The sequence below is a fragment of the Gobius niger genome (genome assembly GCF_951799975.1).
Source record: "Gobius niger genome assembly, chromosome: 5".
Classification (NCBI taxonomy): Eukaryota; Metazoa; Chordata; class Actinopteri; order Gobiiformes; family Gobiidae; genus Gobius; species Gobius niger.
Window position 1 is genome coordinate 4,712,229 of NC_136856.1, and position 26,604 is coordinate 4,738,832.

Here is a 26,604-nt window from a genome sequence, read left to right on the forward strand (position 1 = left end):
CGGTCCTCTTCCCCCGCGTTCCAGGAGTTTGTCCTCTTCCCCCCGCGTTCCAGTAGTCGGTCCTCTTCCCCCCGCGTTCCAGGAGTCGGTCCTCTTCCCCCCGCGTTCCAGGAGTTTGTCCTCTTCCCCCCGCGTTCCAGGAGTCGGTCCTCTTCCCCCCGCGTGTTTCAGGAGTCGGTCCTCTTCCCCCCGCGTTCCAGGAGTCGGTCCTCTTCCCCCCGCGTTCCAGGAGTCGGTCCTCTTCCCCCGCGTGTTTCAGGAGTCGGTCCTCTTCCCCCGGCGTTCCAGGAGTCGGTCCTCTTCCCCCGCGTGTTTCAGGAGTCGGTCCTCTTCCCCCGCGTGTTTCAGGAGTCGGTCCTCTTCCCCCGCGTTCCAGGAGTTTGTCCTCTTCCCCCCGCGTTCCAGGAGTCGGTCCTCTTCCCCCCGCGTTCCAGGAGTCGGTCCTCTTCCCCCCGCGTTCCAGGAGTTTGTCCTCTTCCCCCCGCGTTCCAGGAGTCGGTCCTCTTCCCCCGCGTGTTTCAGGAGTCAGTCCTCTTCCCCCGCATTCCAGGAGTTTGTCCTCTTCCCCCCGCGTTCCAGGAGTCCGTCCTCTTCCCCCGCGTGTTTCAGGAGTCCGTGCTCTTCCCCCCGCGTTCCAGGAGTCCGTCCTCTTCCCCCGCGTGTTTCAGGAGTCCGTCCTCTTCCACCCGCGTTCCAAGACTTGGTCCTCCAAGAGTCGGTTCTCTTCCCCCCGCGTTCCAGGAGTTTCGACCAGTTTGTCTCACAGATTTCGAAGAGTCTGTCTCTCACAGTAGAGAGACCATACAGATGTTCCTCCTGTGAGAAAGCGTTTACACAAAAAGGTACTCTAGATCATAGGTGTCAAACTCTGGCCCGCAAGGCTATACCAAATGACTACTCGAGCTGGCCCACCGGTATTATGCTTTTTTTTTTTTTCAGATTTTGCATATCTGGACTATTAAGTTATATATTGTATAGTAATAAGTGTTGCTTGTTCCATATTCAATGTTAAAGCAAATCTTGTTTGGGTCCATATTAAAAGGTTCATTTGTTCAATGGTGGCCCGCGACTTTGTTCAAGTTTTACATTTTGGCCCACTGTGTATTTGAGTTTGACACCCCTGCTCTAGATGTACATATGAGAACACACACAGGTGAAAAACCATTCAGCTGTCCAACCTGTGAGACAACATTTGCACGTCACTCAAACCTTCAGGCACATTTGAGAACACACACAGGAGAGAGACCTTACAGCTGTCAAACCTGGGAGAAAACCTTCACGCAAACAGGTAGTTTAAATATACATAGAAGAACACACACAGGTGAGAAACCCTTCGCTTGTCAAGTTTGTGATAAAACCTTTGCTGAGAAGTGTCACCTCAAAGCCACATGAAGACCCACTGAGGACTGAGCCCAGTTAATCACAGAGCATCTGAAAATATATGTGTGATATTACAATTAAAAAAACTGCATTATTTCTGTCTCAGCTCTTTCATTCTCTGCCCCTCCTCTGGGGACTCAAAGACATGTAAAAACAACAAAGGGAGAGGCATAAATGGTCACAACACCAGCTTTACTGACCAGATGTGTTTGACAAAAGATGCACTTCATTTCGGGTCATCTTGTCTGATCTCTACAGCACTTTATCTACATCTCCACTTTGGTTGCAGCACATTTTCCAGACTTGTACTCAACAATTTTTTAATGGTTACTTTATATATAAGGCATGTTGCACAAAGCCCTTAGAGTGTTTAATGTAGGTGGATAAGTGCTATATTGAGACCATCTAATTCCTGCCTGAAAAACTGATCTTTGAACCCCCAAAACACATTCTTTAAAAACAAATTACTAATTTATTCAAAAACTAAACAAGATACCCAACATTTCCTCTGAACACATCTTTGTAAGTAATATATCAACAAATTTAAACCATAAATTGAAACCTAGCTCTGTCCTTTATTTTACCCTTTTTGCGCTTGAAATCCCTTAGAAATGAAAGAAAACGTATTAATACTACATATTTACTGAGATATGTCCTTCATTTACAGCAAAATATGTTCATTTTAGTAAATTAAAACAGGTTTCACTGTTTCACACATTTCACTGTTTTCCTGTCAGGAGACTTGGGGTGATTGGGGCGGGGTTTTGCGAAAGGTCAATTCATACATATACCATTCACATATGTTATTACAGAGCAGAATGGACTAGAATGTCCATGCAACAGTCTAATAGCATACTTTGAAAAGGTCTCTCTCTACCCGGTGCTCAGACGTGCACTTTGGTGCCATCAGTCTGTGTCTGAAAGTGCTGCCGTTGATCATCACCTCCAGGGCGGGAAGAGGGTGGGAGAGGTTGGCCGCGATGGATTTGATCTGACAATAAAGAGCGCTCTTCCCTCGGTCACCTGTTGGGAGCTTCAAGGAAATCACAAACCTGGCTTCTTTATTAAGCCAATTGAACCTGTGCCGCTGGCCGCTGCTGTGTGGTATACAGTTTAGAAGAGCAAGGGTGGGCTGATGCCAGTCCCACCAACGGGAGGCGACCACGGTCTTGCTTTAAAGAGACCTGAAGTTTATTGGATTTATGCCATCCACACTCTTAGTCCCTGAGGATTAAACAATGAACTGTTTTTGACGGCCCCTTGAATGCATGTTTTATTATTTTGGATATCTTGGGAATCATTATGGAGATGTGCTGCAAAATTGTATGTGCACAAAAAGTATTATACTGTGATTTTTGGGTGCTCTGATTAAAGGGCCCGTATCACCGGCCTAGAGACTAGTTGGAGACTTGAAGCGCCGCTAGTCATGGAGACGTCTGGAGATAAGGCAAGTCTCCATGTAGTCTTGGTGAAAACAAACATGTTAAATTTCAGCGGATAAAACGTCTCCATGGGGTCTCCGCATAGTCTCCGAGAGGTCTTGGCTGTCTCAAGCAGTTGTGTCGTGAATGCTTTTGTTTTCTTCAAGCTGTGTGACGTTTCTGTGACGTGATGAGGTTAAAGGGACTATACAGAGTTTAAAAATGTTAAAATTAAGTATTTTTCTCCCCCTATGTTCTTGCAATGTCCTAATGTGTAGAATGAGCCCAGACCTTTTCACCCCAACTACCTCTAAAATCCTGCACTGTCACTCAAAAAGTTGTTAATTTGGGTCTGAAGTGCCGTCATGCACGAGCTTAATTTTGAAGCTGCCGTTACACTTAAGACCTGAGATGGCAGTAGTGAGTATAAAATGGCCAACTTGCATCTATTCTCTTTAAACAAAATGAATGCAGGCGTTGTCTCTTGCTGTACACTGACTGTGTGGCCTTTCTAATCCAGCCATCATGCCATCATCATTTGCCCCGATGGTAATTGGTCTTGATTGGACTCCTCTCCTCACTCTCCTGAAATCCACAATCATCTCTTCAGTTCTTTCCGTTGTTCGGGATGAGATGATTTCGCTCCCTTCTGCCCATAAACTCTGATATTTTTCTGTTCTGCATTCTTCCTTCTCATCGGTGAGTTTGTGGATTGGAGTGAGCATAATCTTCTCATGAGTGATTGAATAATGACTACCGTTTTAGCCACTTGTTGCAGATGGACTTGTACAACGCTTCAACAAATGCATTTAGCTAATTACTTGCCTTTCAAGACTAGGCCTGGGCAATACTGACAAAAAGGAATACTTCAATATTTTTGCAGACTTTCTCTGTAACTTTCTCTGGTTCTTTTTACGTCATCATATGCACTTAGAGATCTGGACCAACCGTTCTATCGAGTGCCACATGTAAAAAAGGAGGCCGGCAGGAGAGCCTTTCGTTATAAAGCCCCATCTGACTGGAATCACTTATCAATCGAACTCAGATCAATGACATCTTTACATATATTCAAAACATCCTTGTACAATAATCTAAAATGTCAATGTCAATGTTATTAGCATTTTTCCTAATGTCCAATTTCTTTTCTATTATCCCTCTTCTTATGTTAATTTATTTTCTCTTTATAGAGATATTGTTTTATATTGAAAGGGGGCATTGGTGGGGTGGGCGGGGATGGGAACAAGACATGAGACCTTGTGATGTTATGTTATGTTGTTATGTGTATGTGACTGTTGTATGTATGTGTCAATACTTGCTATGTTTTGTTATTTTGTGTTCAGGACCCCCTTGAAAAAGAGATGGTTCATCTCAACGGGGCTATCCTTGAAAATAAATGAAATGAAATGAAATGAAGCGATATTTTTGCAAACCATCAGAAATCTCAATTTTTTTCCAAACCCGCTTCATTTTTCTCCTATTTTTCCTCTGTTTTCCGCCCATATTTTGTACTTTTCTTCTCAATTTAATCCATTGTTTTGCCTTATTTTCTGCACCCTATTTTCCCCTAAATTTTAACCCTATTATTTCTCATAGTTCCCAAATTTTCCCCTTTTTCTCCCCCATATTTTGCCATAAAAAATATATATATTTATGTTTCCTCAATCCCACCCCGTTTTTCCAAATTTCTTGACACTGGAGATAAACTCGATATTGGAAATTTGGAAATTTGGATATTGTATTGTAGACAACATATTGCCCACCCCGATTCAAGACACAACCATCAGTTTTTAATCAAATTTGACCACTCCTGCAACATTTGAAATTACTATACAGTGGATAGTGAAAGTCGACATTCCCACATTTTGTTATGATATAGCGTCATTCCAAAATGGATCAAATTTCTCTGTAGGGTTCTCCCATTTCCTCAATGTAACGCTGGAGCTCTGTCCGAGTGACCGTCAGGTTCTTGGTCTCCTCCCTGACTTCTCCCCTGCTGATTGCTCAGTTTGGGCAGGGAGAGTCCTGGTGGTTCTGAACTTCTTCCATTTACGAATGATGGAGGCCACTATGCTCTTCAGGACCCTCAGTGCTGCGTACAACCCTGTCTCGGAGGTCTACAGACAGTTCCTTTGACTTCAGTGCTTTGTTACTGCTCTGATTTGCTCTGTCAGCTGAGTGTCTTTCCAAATCAAGTCCAATGAATTTAATTTAGGACTGCTGGACTCTGGCCAGTTTGCAGAAACATCTCAAGGACGATCAGTGGAAAAAGGATGCACTTGAGCTCAGTTTTGAGTCATTGTAGACTTTGAACAAAGTGGTTTTGGATCAGCCGGCAGGATCATTGCCTGCTCTTTGTCGCTGCTGGTGGCCACATACAAAGCTCGACTCTTAAATCAAGCTTTACAAATTGTTAATGACGCCTCAGGCCACCCTGCAAGGGCCATTTTTGAAATGCTCCCTTCAGGGAAAAGGTATCGCTCTCTGAAATGCTACTGATCACCATTCAAACAGTTTCTTTCCACACACTGTGATGACTTTAAATAAAGCACTATGGACTTTTTATTGTACAGTATTTTACCCTTAAGTTGAAGTTGAAGCTCTCAGATTTTCTCTTAGCTGAGAAAACAGCCTCTAAACCTTTTGGGCTGTTCTCACCTCGGCTCGGAGTGACAATAGGGCTCATTTATCTCATAAGCCATACCTGTAAATAAATCCACTTCCCTTAGAGCCTACCTCTACAGCAACTAGCAACACAATGACAACTAGCAACATTATCCCAACACACACACATTTGACCAGAGGGAAAGAAGAACACACACATGGTCATTAGTGCCATGGACAATGACAACGTTATATTATCCGTAACCTGCACACACAGCTTACGACCAAAAACAAAATGCAAACAAATCCAATCAACTGAACACATGTTAGCTTACAGCACAACAATGGCCTCATCCATAAGCAAACAGACACGATGGCACAGCGGCCATCTTTCACTTACCCGTCTGAAGTAACCTTTGAGTGACTTCTGCTCAGCAAACTCGTTCACTATTGTGACCAAATCCATTTTCGGCGCTCAGTTACTTTCAATGTACAGTTATGCAAATCTGCGCTACATCGTTCTGTCTTAAAACACGCTCTGAAGGCGAGGAGCTAGCTTGGGAAAGGTAATGGTCAGCAGGGGGCGCTGTGCATGCTTACAGCCAGGGCATCATCAGTTGTACTGGAAAAGTTAGTCTGGAAAAGTTCACTGGTTTCATGCAGAAAAGCAAACTTCTGTAGTAGTATTCCATGTAGTAGTATTCCAGCGTTAGCATTCAGCTATTCAGAGCGTTAGCAACAGGGGCCGGCCTGCGTGAGACACGGGGAAGGGTTGCAAAATCATGAAGCCACACACACGCCCCCCGTGTTTTTCACCCTGAGATTTCACGCTTTTAAATGTACCAATACTGTGATCTAAAACACTGTGATCTAAAACACAGTGATGCTTCATCGTGATCTCAATCAAAAGATTCTGCAAAATTTTTTCAAATTTTCAAAAAATACTCTCTCGGCTTGAACTGAGTCGGCCGACTTGTGTCCCTGGTTCTCCTGATGGGGCACATATGGCATGTGTTTGTCTTTATGTGGTAATGTCCTTTTATACAGAGCTTATTGTAGTTTTTTTCCCTAATATGTTTGTATACTGTTTTTATACTACTTTGTCATTATGGGGTATTGTGTATAGATTGATGAAGAAAAAAAACTTTGAAAGTAGGCTCTAAAATGACAAAATGTGGGGAAACTGTAGGGGTGTGTAGACTTTCACTGCATATAATTTTAAAGCCTTCGTTTTAACTCCTATCACTCGTTAATGCTTTAAAGACTATTGAGTCGCCCTGATCTACAGTATTAGCGCAAAACAAGTGAATTCCCTCCGCAGTAAAGCATTTAAGGAGCCGGCGTCTTCGGATTCAGTCACGATTTGAAGTCACGCAGCTCGTAAAAGGCGCCTCCCCGTGACTAATTTCTTCGCTCCCTGTGTATCGCGTAATGCCTCTACGAGAAGAAGATACGGCCCAACAGTGAATTACTGCCGCACGTATTATGAAAGAGGGTACTTGCGCAGCCAGATGTCCGCAGATAAAACTTTACTGCTTTGAGATAAAATCGATAAGTAATGAATAAATGTAACCCCAGGGCCTTGTATCGGAATAGCATAACATCATAAGCGGCTTAATTAGCCCCAGTTGTGGTGGGGAGTGAGTGAATATTACTGTGGGAATTTGGAATGTGTACCCGGGAAGTTAAGTAGCAAAATCAGGGATCATACAGGTTGCAGCTAGTCAATTTCAATGCTTTATAATGTAAGTTTAAGTAAGTTTATTTATGGAATGCCCCTTGAGATGTTCCATCTCGTTTGCGAGGGGGTCCATGTGATTTTAGGGTGTATCAGACCTGAACTGTTTGGTCCACTTTAAACGGATCAGGGTTCATTTTGAACGCTGGTCCGGATTTTTTATTCAGGTGTGAATACAACAAATGAATCCTGTTGCGGATCAAAGAACCGGACCGAGACCCACTTTTTCAGGTGGTCTCGATCCGCTTCCAAACGGACTCTGGTCCGGTTCGCGCCAGGTGTGAATATAAACCACTGTTGATCCGAAACAACTGCGGGAAACATGCGCCTTTTTGGGCTTAACAAGCCACCGTAGCTAAGGCACCGTGGGAAAAGTTATCCCTTCGCGGCTGCTAACACTAATACTGGATGGATGCTACAAACAATGAGCCGTGGACAGAGCCACCTTAACCAGAGCTAGCAGGGGCTGGAGCCCAGGGACCTACCATAGGCAAGGGCCTATCAGAATTAAAGAAAAAAAAGGGTATGACTGACCATATGCGATGATTGCGCTGCGCTCCTATACCTGGAGTAGGCCCGCCCTACCTGGCCCAGAGGGATACATGTAGGAATAGCAGGATTAGGGTTTTTGTGGGATTTAGGGTTAGGGTTATAGGTTAGCGTTAGGGTTAGGGTTTGCGCTGAAGGGGGGTGGGGGCCTACAGTTCTGTTTAAGCCCCGGGGCCTATGGGTACATTAAGGCGGGCCTGGCCGTGGACGGAATTGGAGCCTCCTGGATATTTGGGCAGATGCACTAACCCAACTGCTAGAAAAGACACACAAAAATGTGTTTGTGTTTAGCAAGAAATGCAGGAGAGGCTTCGAGCGTCTCCTGAAACGCCGCGGAACAGCTCAGCAGACAACCCTTCATCCGCACAAAACTCCTCTTCCTCCAGCTGCTCCGGTGATGCTGAGGTTAATGGTCAGTGGTCTAGCCTCTCACGTTTCTTTTATTATCATGGTAAGCGTCAAATTTTCATTTTTATTTCATTTGTTGCGGTCCTTGCTGTCCAATGGGAGCCTCGATCGTCACACACGTGTATGTGTTTACAAAATATAGTTCTCTTGCAAAAAGTACAGTCTGAATACGAACTGCACCAAACAAAAACAAAAAAAAAGTCTGCTTCTGATCCAGAACATTCACATCAATCAATCAATGGTTTTGTATAGCCCAATATAAGGAGTGGCCTCCCAAAATCGCATTCGTTCCTCGAAAAAAATGCACCTGCATCTGTTGTTGCTGCTACTTGAGTTTTCTCTTTATACTTTATTCACCTATGTTTGCTGATTGTTAGTACCATGTCCAGAATAAAACAAAAATCCATCTAAAATGTGACTCATCAAGTGAGTATAAAGGCTCTGGAGCTGGAGATGTACCTAATTGAAAACGTCAGTAGATCCATGCCAACACCTGTCCTCAAACTGTCATTACATTTCCTACATACTTATTTGTTATTCTGTTTCCGTTTGGGCAGAACTAAATCTGCATATACTTCAAACCTTGGTCTCTTTATCTCGCTTCAAGTTCTCCTCTTTGTGTCAGATGAACAGCCCATTCATTTGTTTAGAAGAACCGTGTCCATTCAAAGTTTCAAGGGCAATAACCAGAACTTGCACAATGAGAGTGAATGGATGAATGGAGTACAACAAGTGCAATGCAGTGAATACATTGTAAACGGGAGAAGGCCGTCAGGGACCAATAGCACCACTCGGCAGAAGGTACAAAAAACCTAAAGTAAATTGAGTTTGGGATTTACTGAGAATGACTGGGCTGGACTCATATGGTTTAGAACATACTTTTGGACATATTAGCACTGACTTATGCATTTTATATTCTAAAATATTGTGTGTGGGAGGGGGAAAAAGCTGAAATTAAAACAACGGGTTTGATTTGATTAAAATACATACATACAAATGTGTAGCTGTCTGGATAAAAAACCCAGATGAACAATTTCTGGTGAGGGAAGAGATCTTTTTTTTGTCTCTATTCCACAACTATACAACAGGAGTGTTTGATCCCAGGAGGTGGGCGGCTTTTTATGCCTTGCTGTGGATGAAAAAAATCAGGCCGCGTTTTTTTGCCATACTGTTTTCAATGTAAAATAGGCATTTTCATTAAAGCACCTTTATAAATGACAAAATCTCAAATCCAAGGATCTGAGAGCTGCTTTTTTAGCGAGTGGAAGAAAGGGGTGGTTCCTCATCATTAGGCTCCGTAAACTATTGTAAAAACATTGAAAGTTCCAGCAGCGCCGTATGTCTGTGGATGTTGGGTGGATTTTCAGGTATTCTTCAGCATGTGTTTGCCTGTTCAATGCCTTTTTCCTATAGCTGTTAGATTTGAGCTATCAAACAATGAATTATGAACGATCCAGGTGATTTAAGCTGTTGTCGACCACATTTGAGAGAACACCATCTCAATGTTGCTCCTGCTACTGTTATTGTTTTTCTGACTTATTATTATATTATTATTTAGTTGAGGTCAATTCCTATAGTTAGAAGTCATTATTCAATTTTGGACATTTACTTTAGATACCAATTAGCATTTAAAAGTGGCCTCTGAACTAAATGCAAACTGCTTTTTATGGGGTCGGATACACATCCAGTGGTCACTAAATATAATCTTATATTATGGTGATGATTAAAGAAATCCATCCATTTTCTTCCGCTTTATCCAGGGTCGGGTCGCAGGGGTAGCAGTCTCAGCAGAGATGTCCAGACTTCCCGATCCACGCACCTCTGGTGACCCCGAGGCGGCACCAGGCCAGCTCGGAGACATAGTCCCACCAGGGTGGCTTTCCACGAGGCCTTGTCCCAATAGGACATGCCTGGAACATATCCCGCTGGAGGCGACCAGGAGGCATCCGGAACAGATGCCCTAGTCACCTCAGCTGGCTCCTTTCGATGTGAAGGAGCAACGACTCTACTCCGAGCTCCTCCCGGGGTAACTCAGCTCCTCACCTGATCTCGGCTGCGCCCAGCCACCCTGCGAAGGAAACTCATTTCGGCCGCTTGTATCCGCGTTCTCGTCCTTTCGGTCATTACCCAGACCTCATGACCATCGGTGAGGGTGATACAGAAAGTAAACATGTAGATGCCATGGGACAAGCCATACCTCCACATACCTTTACATGACTGGCTTCTCCATTCATCTGTATGGGGATAGAGCGCTAAATTCAAGCTGTTGGAACATTTGTAGGAACATGTTAGGAACGTCTACGACATTTCTGTGATCATTTCAGAATAGAACGTTTTCAGTTCCTGGAAAAGACACGACGTTAGCAGGACACACGTAGAAAGCAGCATAAAAGTCATTCGTTTAATGGATCAATGTTAATTGTTCACACTAATACAAGAATATCAGCTGCTTTTGTCGCACAGCACAAAAGCGCCTCCTCTTCTTGAACAAAAGCAGCAGAGTGATTTGTCTCAAAGGCCGATATCGTTGACTCGGGGCTGTCGTATTGAAGTTAAAGATTTCAGAGTCTTGTCTCAATCTGAAAGTCCATTTGGGTCAGACAGGGTAAACCGCGGAGGTAAATGCCAGCTGAAACAAGCGGCTGTGACTGAAATGGCGATCACTAAAGAACTGCAACAGTATGTGCCGTCAGAGGCGTCATGTTTTTCACCCCTATAACTTCCTTCGCTTTAGTGAAATTTTGCGCTTCTCTTGCCACTAATAGGTAATTTCTTTCATCGGGACTAAGCAGGTTTTTTTTTTAGAAGCTAAACGTGCCTTCGGGGCAATTGCTCCAAGGCTCAAAGAAAAGCCGTGGGCATTCTGGGGAACAAGAAGAATTCATAAAATCTTCTATTTGGAATATGGAGGTGAACATACAGCACAGACATAGCCTCAACATTTCCATACGGTATCAACTGACAGACGCGAGTGACATGCACATAAAATAATCTCACATTAAATAAAGGTACTATTCTCAGGTGAAACGTCTGGTTATCAAGTTTTGTCATGGAGAAAGGGAACTTTATTTATTACTTGGAAAAACGGCATTGTTGGCCAAAGTGCCGTGCACAAGTCACACATCTATATTTACAGGAACGGTGCAAGAAACAAGTGGGGCCATACATGAAGCATAGAACTATGCAGAACTCAAGTAAAGAACATCATTCAGTGTTAAAAGCCAGACAAAAAATGTGTGTTTTAAAGTGATTTCAAAGAGTTAGACCATTCATTGGATTTCATCAGGGTTTTCACGGGGCAGTAAAAAGCATTAAAGCAGAACTAAGTAACTCATGCACCTAAAGGCCATAAGCGCCACTGCAGGTGTCGTAGCATGTTATAGTTTTTTACTCATTAATTGTCCGTGAGAGTAAATACTACGCTGACAGAAAAGACAAAGGGACGGAGGGATATTGTTCATACAATTACACGATGGAGACCATTTTTTTCACTGAAACTTTGCTGTAAATACTGTTCAAGTGGTGCTAGCCCGCAGTTAGCTTTGTCCGTTAGCCTGTTAGCTTCTTCTTTGTGATTCCATTAGTGTGTATTGGTAACTCCGACCCAGAGCAAGGGAAGCTGCAAGGGTGGTTTTCAGGACAGAGACACCAGGGGGAGATGAAAGATCCCCCAATCATCCCATTGACCCTTGTATTACCCCCAGATGGACTACGAAAAGGATTTATTAAGGTTAGTTCTTCTTTAATTAAAAGTCATTCAATTAATTATGCCAAAATTGAGTTATTTTGTCATTAAAAAAACATTAAATCAGATTCAAACTGACATTAAATCTAAATGTATTAGAAAATATACATTTTCCATTAAGACAGAACCCACAATGACATCGCTCAACGATTTGTACTGGATACGTTTGTCAATTTTACACTTTCCATTGTGTCCAACATTTCCCCTCATTCCCATGTTTGACTGAATGTTTAAAAATCATATGAAATGAAATATATGAGGGTTTTTTTTGCATTTGTGGTATTGAAAATATAGTATTCAGGCATTAAAATTTCATTAATCTGACTTGCTGCCACTTGTAGAAAACCCTGTTTGTGTATCCACCACCTCCTCCTTTCATTACAGTGTCCTCAATTTCCATATGGTAATGTATACATATTTTATTTATGTTTGTTTCCCCAGCATTTGCTCTCTATATTTGTATATACACAATAAAGTAACACATACAGTATCTATCTCTAGTAGCAGTCTTCTGTTTTCCAATTTTGAATCCAAAATTCTTTGACCCACAAGTTGATTTTTTGTTTTTATAAAGGTCCTTTGAAGCAAATATTGCCAGCACTGCCTCTGCTCGGTGTGATGTTCTTTTTATTACCTGACGTCTGAACAAAGTGTCCTGGTGTTGTCGTGTCATGAGCTGTGATAAAAACACAAACTCAGTTTTATGAATTCATTTACCCGTAAAGTGCTGCATGTCGTGTATTACAAGCTACATCAACCTTGAGAATCACATTTTACGGCACGGAGTTATTTTTAGCGGCTTTGAGCTCGGAGTCTTTGTGTCTTAGTCACAGCGTTTCTGACACTCGCTCCATCATCCGGCGCCGACGCTTTCAATCACAAAACGCACTTCAAGAGACAACAAAAACATACATGAGAACACGCGTTTGAACCTCGTGCGTGCTGACAAATGGCGGACATCAGCGGCTGTCGGGGGTCCGCCTTCGCTAAAGTTGTTGTGAGCCGCGCGGCTAATCAACGCGCTGACAAAACAAGACGGATTAGGGCTGGAGCCAACTGTGTCAACCCATATATCAAGCTGACGCCAGGCGAGCATCCACACGAGGAGCGCAGTCACATGATGCACAAGCTGACAACCACCGCACTTATCAGTCCAAGTCATTGAATCCACCATGGTAGTTTGGTTGAGAATTACTACTACTACTACTTCTACAGGTTTTCAGTGAGGCATCAAAAAGTAATTGTACAGCATTAACCCTCCTGTTATGTTCACCAAAAACATCCTAACATGCAGTGTGAATATTTCATTACTAACTCCATTACAAATTACTTTATCAGTTATTACTGAATCTGGCATGACCAGCTCAAAAGCTGACTTGATGTCAGTCACACGACTCACTGCCCTCCCAGCGATGTATTAGAGATCCAAAAAGGTGCAACTACAGATTTATCATGCAGATTTATGACATTAAAATATATACGAGCGATCGCTGTTATTGTTTACATCTGCAATTTTCGCCGGATGTTTGGTAGGCAGCTGATGCATACAGGCCTCAAACTCGGTTTTATAAAATGATAGATCTGTTACAGCGCAAGAGAAGCAATGCCCTGTTTATGGACATTGTTTTTGCTGATTACCGGATTTTAATAAAATGTTTATCAAATGTGAAAATGTAAAATGCCTACCACGGCCAACGGATGTGACGACATCGCGATCGCTCGTATTGTGATGCCACTAAAACTGAGGGTGCAATCATTTCAAAGTGAGGTTGCAAAGCACACTTTTTTCCCCCCTGTAGATCCGGGCCTGCATCCTGGGGGGCCCTGGTACTGTCTTTATTATGTTTTCTGCAAACAGATATGCCCGACACTTTTGGGGATGAAGACCTCTGTATTTCACCATTTTTGACATGAACGTTTGCTTGGAGGAGTAGGAACACCAATTCCCTCATCTGGTTCAAAATAATGATCATTAGAATCAGAATTTGGCTCAAGATAGTCTTTGTCTTCAGACACATCCTCCTCTATCTCACTGTCATCATCAATGAAGAGTTCTGGAGCCTCCTGGACTTTTGCTTCAGCTGCTCATTTTGTAAAGTCTGCCCTTCCACACACGTTTTAAAGTTTGAACATCTAGGAAAAATAGCTAAAAGTATTTTTTTTTGTATGAAACTTCTTCTGCTTGCCTTATTTTGTGTATATATTTTGGGATATACAGTATAAAAATAGTTAACGTCACATATTTGTAACCACCCCCTGCATGTTTAAATCACATAGATACTGTTCGGGTCTATTTGACCCAGCAGTCAAATTGGAGGTGAAAGGGTGTAAAAAATGTCAATGTATTTCTTTCTTTGCAACTGTGAGACATATTTCACCCCAATCACACACACAGGAACTATCGTTACACACAAATGATTTGAAAGCTAAGACTCATTTGAAAGCTAAGACTTTCAACACTGATCTAAGATTTTTCCTGCATTGTTGCCGATTAACGTCACGTTTTTGTCACTTTTTTGTTGCTATTTTGACGCTTTTTTCAGGAAGCTTTAAGATTTGGGTAAATCCTGGATAATGTCGCTAGAAAATGTGCTTGTGTAGGTGGGGGTTAAGAGGTTAAGAAATGAAACATGCAGAGATTTGTTGCATATGTGGCATTAAAATATAGTATTTGACCATTGAAAAGCATTAAACTTCACTTGCTGCTACGTGTTTAAACTAGGGCCTGACCGATATTATCGGCCGATATTAGGATATTTTCAATATCCGCTATCAGCCAAAATCGGCATCACCCTCCCACAACTTCCTAGGCTTCAGGAGGCGGAGAAACACCTGAGACTTACCGTTTTTTTCTTTAGGAATCTACTGATTTTTGTCTTTCTAACAAGCTCCCTCTGAAATACCTATAAACGTAGTTATACAGCGCCCCCTGCTGTCACAGTTCAGCACTGACACATTTAGAAGCTTCATACACAGGATTATAGACAGTTCTGCAATTTGGCCAAAACTATCAGTGGTCAAAATACCCCATTATGTTTAGTTTAGTTTGTTGAAAGGACTATGATAATAAATGCTTAAGCTATTTGAGAGATTTAAAAAAACAACACCATATTCTTTCAACCCTTCATATCGGTGTCGGACCCTGAAAATCCATGTCGGTCGGGCTCTAGTTTAAACCCTGTCTGCGCTCACAGGAGGTCGATTTTGCCAAACCTGCCCTGGGGCAATGGCTGAAGTGTGGCTGCCAGTTTTGCACCTCTAGCCACCAATCCCTCTCTCACACACAACATTCAGTCACAGTGTCTTGCTGAAGGACACACGGGCAGTATATGCACACATCATGGCACTGAGTCTGTGGATGCTCTGAGCTGCTGGTGCCGGTTTGGCTTTGGTGTAGAACTGGTGCTTGGAAAAGCCAAACATTTTACACCGATTCTGCCACGTAAAGCATAAATGTCACGGTTTACCAGGGGCCACTCGGTGTGAAATAGGGCTGTAGGATCCAGGGAAGGGATGAGCAGCAGAGAGCGGACCAAAGCCGGGCTCATACATTTTCTATCACGGGAGGGCGGAGGGTTAAATATAGCTCTGAGGGGAAACAAAACCACTGCAAAATTATCAGCAACGATTTATGGGGATTTTTTTTGCCAGGTATTGTTTTATTTTCATCCCTACAGTTGTCATTATTTGATCCTTTTTTATTTTAAGAACACCATTTTGCTACAATATGTGCTGTTAAGGGGTAATATACTGGTTTTGGCCTCTTCACATATAAACATTAACCTAAAAATCACCTAATCTATAACATGTTTAATTATTGCGCTGAGGGTTTGGCCGATTTTGGAAAAAAAATAGTCACGATTATTTTCCCCATATTGATCGATCTCAATTTTCGATTCGATTTTTTGGTTTAAAAGGAAAAAAACATAAATATGAAAAATCACCAGGTCCTCTCCTCTGGCTTCCACAAGTGCCGTCCTGTGCTTCCTGTTTGTTTGGGCGAGTGTTTCCCTGGGATTGACCTGACAGGCGCTGCAGCATTGCGAGTCCATTTTTTTCCAAACTGTGACAGGTCTGGCCAATTCTCCTCGATTAAAACGCTCCTCGGTGATTGACCTTTATTATAATCACAATTAGATTAAAATTCGATTATTTGCCCAAGCCCTAATTCAGTGGCTTCATTTTTCTCAAAATGCATTCTCCTGACATTGGTGTGACAATATTTCACACAGCCTCAGACTAAACAATATTTTGATGCTTTTTTTAAAAATTCCTAGTCTGATTTATTGCGTTTTGAATTTCAATAAAAAAGGCAAAATGTAAATGTTTGCAGATTTTTTCACAAATAAACAGCTCATTCAAAGGGACTATACGGAGTTTAAAAATGGTAAAATGATGTATTTTCCTTCCCCTACATGTTCCAGACATGTCCTGATGTGTAGAATGAGCTCAGACCTGTTCACCACAACTGCCTCTAAAATCCTGGTGTTACTTCCTGTCTGAAGTGCCGTCATGCACGAGCTTAATACAGAGACTGCAGTTACACGTATGACATGAGGTGGCAGTAGTGAGCATACAATAGCCAACTTGCATCTAGTCCCTTTAAAAACTATCCATCCATTTTCTTCCACTTTTCCCTCTCCGCGTCGTGGGTGCAGATGTTGGAGTTGCCCAAATCACATTGCACCAGCCCCTATGGCTCCTCCTGCAGGTGGTGGGTCCACAGAAGGACGGCCTCACGATTAAACGGGCTTGTTGGTCTCTCATAAGGGACTTCGCTAGACTTCCTGGTGTTCCTAAACGGTTTCCCATCCAAGTCCTGCCAGGCCCTTCCCTGCTGAGCTTCCAAGGTCTGACAGGATTGGGCCACACCACCTAGAACCTGTTTGCCATGGGAGACCCTACCAGGGGCACGAAGCCCCCGACAACAGAGCCCCCAGGATCATTCGGGCGCTCAAACCCCTCCACCACGTTAAGGTGGCAGTTCCAGGAGGGGCTTTAAAAAAATATAATTACTTTGTTTACTTTAAAAACTAAACAAGGTATATTTCCTCTGTAAAAGTGAACAAAATAAAACCATAAAGTGAAACCTGGCTCGATCCATTATTCAGATTTTGTTGCAGAAAATAGGCAATTCTGTGCATTTTGAGGCATAAAAGGCCTCTTCCCTTGCTTATGGCAGTAATCTACAGCAGAAGCTTCAAACTGATATCTCTAAATTTAAAAAGTTGCCCTGCAGTGTAACATTATTTTTGCAATATGCCAGCTGTAAAGCGGAGTCATGAGGCTGTGAAAAGACCTTTTTAGGAAAACACATTTGAGCTAAAGCGGCGCCGGATGGAAATTTTAGTTTGGGGTAAAATCATGCAAAAAAAAAGTTTGCACATGGCCCTCCAGCACTTTAGACCCCGGGGCCATTGCCCTGGAGGAGCTCCAGCTGGTGCTAATGTTACATCAGGTGTCAAAAGCTGCACAGAGCGCGAGTAAACAGCAACGATGATTCATGTTTTCCATAGTTTAACAACAAAAGACATAAAACATTTGCATCAAGAGACCGACGATTGATTCAGTTGCGGAACCAAAACACAAAACGTCAGCAAGTGTGATGATAATAATGAAAAATCTGAAGATGAAAGATGGAGAGGCTGGTGTTTTTGCTGCTCTGAAGGACGAGTGAAAGAGGCAGGAAAGGAGAAACTGACTTTATTTATAAGAATGACAAGAGAGGAGACAGCTAACCAGCTCAGAAATCCAGTCGTCTTGGTTTAAATTTGTTTCTGCCTCATTTCTACGTTATAATTCAGCACCATCGCACTGTATCCCATTCAAATATACAATACGATCCATCGCATGCCCCATCACTCCATATTACCGACATGCAGTGGCCTATACCTGTTCATTTGTGCGGGCTTCCTCCATCACATTATACTGAGGGCTGACAGGGGGAAGACAGAAAGACAATTACGTTTGACAGGTCTCCAGCCCGTTCCAGATGACTTCTCACATGTGCAAATCTAATGCCTGTTTTGAGGATATTGTGGATATCATTTCATTACCATCTGTCATTTGTTAGAGGGAAAATGGGAAGAGTGAGTGGCATGAAACAATGGAGCTGAGGGAGAGTAAATGTAGATTTTTTTTCACTCATATTTTCTCTGACAACACCTCGTCCGTGTGTTCAGTGGCCGCTCTGTGGTGCTGCAGTCCGGACCAGAAAGATGTCCCCCATATCGGATCATGGGAAATCACTCTGCGGCTATGATACGGCTGACGGGGCTTTCACAAAAAGGTTGGATTTTGTGATGAATCTGATCCCTAACTCTAAGCGTGCGTCCATTCAGACATTAATACATATGTCAATGTTACCGCCGGGGTCTGATCGGCAAAACAAAATACATGTCAATAAATCTTCCTATTTGCTACTTTTGTCTGTTTGAGTCTATCCAGGTTGAAATAGTTACTTTCCCTGGTAACAAGTTTCTTTTATTACACCATTTATTATGGTTATTCAGTTACTAACCCAGTTACTATTTGGAACAAGTAGTGAGTAACTATAACTAATTACTTTTTTTAAGTAACCCAACACTGGCCTCTACTCAATAGATGGAGGCAATTAAAGTGCTCCCCCCCCCTGGAACCACCACCTTAATGGAGGTGGAGGGGTTGATCGTGGGAGCTCTGTTGTCGGGGGCTTCGTGCCCCTGGAAGGGTCTCCAATGGCAAACAGGTCCCAAGTGACGGGTCAGACAAGCCCCTTATGAGAGACCAACAGGCCCAGTTAGAACCATGAGGCCGTTCTTCCGTGAGCCCACCCCCTGATCCACGACATGGAATCGGAAAAGTGGAAGAACATGGATGGATGGATGAATTTAAAGGGGGGGTATTATGCAAAATGGACTTGTTCAAGCTTTCCATCATGTTATTACGTCATTCCCTCATTAAAAACATGCCTGAAGTATTGCCTTGGCACATTCACGTATTTTTGAGTAATCTGTAAAAACTCTGATGGCGGCCATTTTAGGGATAGGTTTGCCTGAGTCCTCCTAGGAACGCCACCACCTCCTGGAGACGCCTCCGACCTTCCGTCACCAGCCGAGTAACCAACCACTGCTCCTCAGCAGAACCCCCTCCCCACTGATGCCACAGACAGCGTGTGGAGGGGGCGTGTCGGAAAGGGTCAGAGGTTCTTAAAGAGACAGAGGCCTATTTCAAGACATTCACTACAGCCATTTTGAGAGAGACATTTTATACAAGGCAGTTATTCTAATTTACTGCATTTACAAACCAATTATTTGTTCAAGCAACAAACTAAATGCTTAAAAGAGCAGCCCTAGTGTCTTTTTCATATGGTGTCCAAAAGAAGCCACAATTACAGCAGGACACGTCAGTGAGACAGGGCAGATATAAACCGATAAAACTGATGGAAGTGTGAGATCCTCTTTCCAGGTTGTTATTTTGGCAGAACATGTAAAACCTATAGTAGGCTGTGCGGTCCACAGTGTGAAACATATGTCCACCTCTCTCCCCTGACATCCAAAATCCACACAGCTCCTTTCGACATGAACTGAACCGAACGAATCCAGTCGGAAATCTGTCACTCTCCCCCCACCATTTCCTTGTTATCAACCTGGCCCCCTCTCCTCCGCCCCTCGCCCCTGCCCCTCTGACTGCAGAGTGGAAGGAGATTCGGATATCTCTGACATTTATTAAGGGAACGCTGTGGCGCTCTCCACCGCGGCACTAGGGCTCCTGATGCGTGTGACATTTGTCGAAAGTGCACCACAGTAAGAAATAAGGAAAGAAAGCTTGTTTTTAAGGATGTTGCATGGCTCGAGTATGAGGGAAACTGGAGACGAGAAGGAACACAAAACACTACTGTACGATTGTTAAGTGAATTAAAAGAAAAGCTTTGCGTGTTAATTAGAGTGGGGATCAATGGGCTTATCTCATTAAATTACTTTGCATTACATTCACTTTCTTTAAGGTGACATATCCTGCAAAATCGACTTTCTTGAGGTTTAAACCAACGTTGTTCCCTCGTCAAAGACAGACCTGGAGTAGGATTTCACAACATTCATGCAGTTTTGAGGTAATCTCCGGACCAGGGGTGTAGCACCAAATTCTGGGCCCTTGGTACAAACTATTTTGATGGGCCCCCCTACACCCCTTCCCCTCGTGTTCAGTCAATTCACATTTTATATTCATCTCAACATATTCTGTGGTTTAGTTTGACTGTGTAGTTTGTCTGTTTTAACCTTAAGATTATTATTGTTGTATTATTAAGATTATTAGTTTTACATAGACCTTAAAGATATCAAACAGGGGGCTGCACTGGGGGCACGGGATTTGTAATAATGCTAGTTTATGTTATACAATTCATTATGATATGCTGTTCTTCTGAAAAAGCTTGAATAGTCTGGCACAGGACGTCCCGTACATTTACACTAGAACCAAGTCAAAGGAGTCTCTTAAGCTGTGCATTTATAATGAACAAGTCTTTAATTAATCTGGTGATAAAAGCATGAGCGACCTGTGGCTTTGGTCACTGTTTTGGCCTGATGGCAGGTGATGACAGTAAATAAAGGGAAACTTCAGCGATGACAGTTTTAAAGGGGAGTCAGGGATTCATCCATCATTATTGTAACCATTGTATTTCAGCCTGTTGTGCTCGGTTGTTACGTCAATTAGGAGGGAATTTAGAACGTTTATAGCAGCACTTTTGAGGGCCCCACCCTACTCTGGGCCCTGGGTACTCAGTACCCTTTACCCCCCCAGTCCGACGCCCATGCTCCGGACAAAGCAAATTTAGCTGTTTCTTCTTCTACGGTGTCAGCGCCTCCTCCTGTATTTCCTGATTACACTCACGTCATTGCTCAAACCCCAAAAGCGTCCTCCACATTTTAAAAGTCCATAATCCAACGTTATCAAGTTTGAGCCGTTCTGTGTGTGTTTATCACGCACTGCTGGAGCTGCTCACATGCCACATCCAACCTGGAAGTTAAAGGGACTATACAGAGTTTAAAAATGTTAAAATTCCCCTACATGTTCCAGCCATGTCCTAATGTGTAGAATGAGCTCAGACCTGTTCACCACAACTGCCTCTAAAATCCTGCACTGTCACTCAGAAAGGTGTTACTTCGGGTCCGAAGTGCCGTCATGCACGAGCTTAATATAGAAGCTGCAGTTACACGTATGACCTGAGGTGGCAGTAGTGAGTATTAAATGGCTAACTTGCATCTAGCCCCTTTAAAGAAATTATTTATATTTTATCATTTATTTATAGTATATTATATTCTGTTAAAAGTAATATTTACCAAAATCGGCACTTCTGGGTTAGCGGAGATAGATGCTAACGGCGCAGCAGCTACGCTAACCCCGGAAGTAGCGACGATTACTTTTTTAGCAGTAGATGTGGCATTTTTGGCTAATGAGTCTGAGAAATAAGTAGGTTCAGCAACTCTCTGTTGAGTTTCAGAAATATTGATGGTTGTTTTTAAGAGTTCATTATGGGTGTTTTTTCTCGGATATTTGCCGGTTTGACCCGGAAGCGGAAGTCGTGACGTCACTCTTAGCAAACGTATACAGCAAGACGCTTCCTGGTTTTTATTGGAGACTGTTCTCAGCTGGTTCTCACACACTAGTAAAGGCAGAATAGACACACAAACGTGAGTCCATTTGTTTTGATTTTAAATCAGTTAGATTGAATGAGCTATTTACATTGTTCAAGATGCCATTGTAACTCAGACATTTGTTTTCACAGAGCAGCGGTGAGCACGGATCGTGTTTCATTGTATTATGGAGCAGCTGTTTAGTCACAGAGCAGCAGAGTGGGCTGAGGGTCAGAGGCGTCGGAGTCTCAGACATAACAAGGATATGTGCTTTTCTTAAACAGTAATTGCTTCAGCACACAGCTGTTAGTGTTTTCATATTAATGCTTTTCCATATGCGCAAACAGAGACTCTCCGGACATACTCCTCCTTTTTATGTCATATATGTTCTAAGTTTACAGTAAGTATCACATTTAGTCAAGGTAAATGGAGTTTGGAAACAAGCGACGGTTCAGTTGTAGTTTTGGAGAGGCGCTGTCAACCTTTTAAGGATTGGGGGTTGATCGATCGGACTTTGGGGTTGTACTGCAGCCAGTGGCACAGGGAGCATTTAATGCAGGGGTGCCCAAAGTGGGGCCCGCCGAAACAAGTCTGTTGGCCCGCCAGAGAGTGACCTACTTTTGCGCTGCGTGTGGTTAATACTAACTCTTCCATTCATTCTCAATGGTAAATGTAGATGCAGTACACCTTTTGGCCACCAGCGTGAAATTGGGGGCGCTGTTTCACTCCTTTCGCAAAGTTAAGGGAACACTGTTGCGGTGTCTTGGTGTTTATCAATTACAGAGCGTTGTAGCATCAACTTTCCCAGTTTTCCAACTTTTATTGCAAAGGTTGTTGAAATTGACAACAGTATATGTTAATTGACATAAAAGAACTGATGCTGAACTGACACTTTCAAAAAAAAATCTAATGTGGCATTTTCTTTGAGTTTACGAATGAGGTAAAGTTGCTTACTGAGGTGCTCCAGATATAGGTGTTTTTTTTGGCACTAAATTGCTACATTTTTTTTTACCATTTGTTTTAATATAGCATGTTATTTGCATAGATGCGAATGCAAAGATGCAAACGTAGGCTATCGAAAAAATAAAAAGTAAATAAAATAAAGTAACTTTATAATTTGCAGTTATATGTCTTTTTCGTGCTTGGCATCGCTGTGTTTGGCCCGCGACTCACAGGCACTTTTTAATTTTGGCCCTCAGAGACAAAAAGTTTGGGCACCCCTGATTTAATGGAAAGAATGAAGAATAGATTCAATTAAATTCCAACAAATTATGTAGCAAAACCTAACACCATCTGAGAAAAAGCTGAAGTTTAAAAGCGGATGGCCTTCTACAAATGGGTAATGATCGTAAACACACCTCTCAACCCATAATGGACGACCTCAAGAGGCGCAGTCTGAAGGTTTGGCCATGGCCTTCACAGTCGCCTGACCTTAACATTCAAAATCTGTGGACTGACCTCCGAAGATTTCTATGGGCGAAATGGCAAAATTCCCTCAATCTAAAATTGAAAGACTCTTGGCAGAAACGCGTTTAAAGCAGTGATACTTGTCATACCGCTGGGCTACAAGGCATTTATTTTGGTTTTATTAATGGAAAGATCTTTGAGCTACAACATCTTGTTTAACTCTGCATGGTGCCTAAACGTTTGATGTGAGCTTATTTTCCGGCAAAAAAAGGTGCAAAAGATAAAAATAAAACCTGATTCAGTTTGAGAAGTCTCATCTGTATCATTTAATCTTCCCATTGCTTCACTTTTCACATAAACTGAAATCTTGCCCAGGGATGTGTAAACTTTTGCACCACACTGTACAGTCTAAGTGAGTCTGTTTTCCCGTGGTCTTACATCACTCTCCGCTGTAACAATAAGACAAATGTTTTCTTACTGACGGTGATGCAACGTTGGCATTTAGAAGGAGGTCGTGAACGCTGTTGTGTAACTTCTTATGTCATGTTATAGCCCCACTCACCTTCCATCTCCACTGTTCAAGAAAGAAACTACTAAATGGAATTGAATTCAAAGCTATAGGCCCATACACAATAGCTGTCTTGAAGGTTACAGTGGATTTAAGAGAAAAAATAAGGTGGACGGCAATTACTTTTGCCAGGTTTTCTCCGGGTACTGCGATTTCCCCTAACTCCAAAAACATGCTGGTCAGGTTGGCCCACAGTGGCTAAAGCACTTAAAGGGATATTTCAGGATTTTTGACATAGAGCCTCATTTCCTAGTTATCCAGAGTGTTGCTGATTTCTGGAGATACTTTTTTTGTAATTCAAGCAGTTCTTATATTTGAAGAGTTTCGTGACGCTAGGCTAATGCAAGGCTAGCGCATTTCTATGGTATCAGCTAGCCTGCATTAAAAACAGCCTGACCCGCTCCACAGTGCACCTGAGGCAAATCACTTATAACACCAGACTAACCATACAAATGTCTGTGTTGATAGAGTAATTTTAACCATTTTGCATTTAAAATAACTTATATTTGAGCAGCATCAGCTTCGTGGTTGTATAAGCTACGCGGTGGCGGAGTGATCTGCTAGGAAATAGTCCCTCAAAACGCGATCATTCATGTGATGCAGGTCAGTTATTTTCCAAAAATTACTGGTTAGTCTGGTGTTATAAGTGATTTGTCTCAGATGCACTGTGGAGCGGGTCAGACTGTTTTTAATGCAGGCTAGCTGATACCATGGAAATGCACTAGCCTTGCATTAGCCTAGCGCTTACGTATCTCTTCAAATATAAGAACTGCATAAACTACACTCTGGATAACTAGGAAATGAGGCCCTATGTCAAAAATCCTGAAATGTCCCTTTAACTTAAAAACGTAAACTTTCTAAATCTACAAAATGTGCAAGATCTGTGTGAGTGAAACACAAGTGACATCACATTTGCCGAGTCATGACTCTAACCCCTAAACAGTAACAGGTTAAACCATTGCAGCCGATAGAATTGTCAATCTCCATTATCAGCTTGCTCGCATTTGTTTTTCCACTTGTTCGTTAACAAAGTGCATTGACAGATACAGAAAAGTGCGAGAGACAAGACAAGAAACGTTGAAAAATTCTAGATAGAACGGGTCCAATTATTAAAGCAAAGCGATTTCCCTCTGCTATCGGCCATTATCTTGTCCGACGAGGGATCCAGGCGGCATCAGTATTATCAGACTGATTAGAACCAATTCTACAAGCCCCAGTGAATGCTTCGTTTGCATACAAATAAGCTGCCATTTTAGCTCAGACAATGGATTTTTGTTTTTACTTTCACATTCACGTGTCAAAAACCGCTGTATTTTTATCGCATGTTCAGGTCGTCTGACAGTGGCAGCATTTAAGCCAGTAATCTGCTTAAGCCCAACAGGATTAGTGTAATACCTTTGTGTGTGAAGTTGTACCTGTTATCATCAAGGGAGTTTGTCATTCTGTTTTTTAAGCAAAGCTGATCTGAGGAACTCTGACGTACTCGGCAGCCATACTGTGCCCCATAGCCTTCCACACACTGTCAAACACACTATTTTCATTTGTATTTGGAGTATTGTTCCCAAAGGTGAGTTTGTCCTCTGCATTTGACCCATCCTTCAACCACAACAGGGCAACAGGTCCAGAGCAGTGGGTCTCATCTCTTAAGCCAAAGCTTTGATGAGGAGTACCCAGTTGGAGGGTCTCGGCGACTATATAGTAAATCCTCCAACAAGTCCTCCAAATCCATACGACACAAGTGGTTGTTGTTTTATCCCCGAATTACGACCGTATAAGACGTTTGCTTAAACAGCGCCCCCAAGCTCTTTGAGGGTATGTCCATTACACTTAACCCAATTCAGAAACGACTTAATGTACGTAATGTATCTGACCAACGGTGATGACTGCTGCCGCTGCTGTTCTCCACAAAGTCCTGCGTCTCTTTCTGAGTTCCTCTGGAGAACGTGGTGCCAAATGTCCATGATGAAACTGATGTCGTTCATTTCTCAGCTGTTTTGTCATTTAAGGATAAAACATATAAAACATTACAGCTGTTCTTCTTCTTCTTTTTTGGGAATTTTATGACGGCTGGCATCCACACGGTGCATCTGCCGCCACCTACTGGACTTGTGAGTGGTCTCCAGCTACACACAGTACTTCTCAGGGGAGAACGGGAGAGGGGTAGAGAGAGAGAGAGGGAAAAAAAAGAAAGAAAACTTGCTCAAATCCATCCCATAAGTCCTGTTTCTTTCAAATACTCAGATAATTCCATCTTCACTGTCTTAGACGGGTCCATTACCAGATTCTCCATGGATAACCTCTTCTTCTCCTTACCCAGGACCTCGACCAGTCTCTTTCTCTGCGCACTATAAAATGTATAATCCACGAGCGCATGATGCACCGTCTCTTCCTGCTCGCAGTCGGGACAGGCACCTGTTGGGTGCTTGTTCCCCATCCTGAGACAGGTCATAACAACTTCCTCTCTTCTTCTTCCAGCTACACCACTACTGGGCCCAACAGTTCTTTTCATGCGACACAGATGCCTTCCCGTATCGTGAGAATCCCAGTACTCTTGTCAGATTTCCACTGCTTTGCAAGAATGTCTGCATCCTCATTACCTTCAATACCAACATGAGCTGGGACCCAAAGAAAAACAGCGGCCATATTCCTATTACCCATCCTCCACATCACTTGATAAATGTCTTGCAATAAATCTGCTCTGCATGACTTCCCGGACTGTACGCTCAAAATTGCTGCTTGGCTATTCTATCCTATCCGAGGCAACTACAATATTTTGTGCATTACAGCTGTGTTAAGCTCGCGGATTTTTAACTAGATTTGACACTCCCTCCGTCCAATGAAAGCACGTGTATCAGCGAGAGGGCGTTTGGGCAGGTGAGCTGCGCCTCTGATTGGCTGAAGGGTCTGCTACTTTATAATGCTTGTCATATCCGGTAATATTTCTTAATAATTATCATCATTATATTATAAACAATCTGAAATAAATTGCTGTAAAGCATATCTTCTGATGCCTGGGATTTATATGGACTAAAGCAACATTTTTGTAGAAAAAAAATCACACCAAAATATAGAGAAAGGTGTATATGGTGTAGAGTTTAATGATGAAAAGAAAAAAGGACAAAAGAAAGGTGTTTATGTATTTGATTGTATTTATTCATTTATGCATTTGTTTATGTATT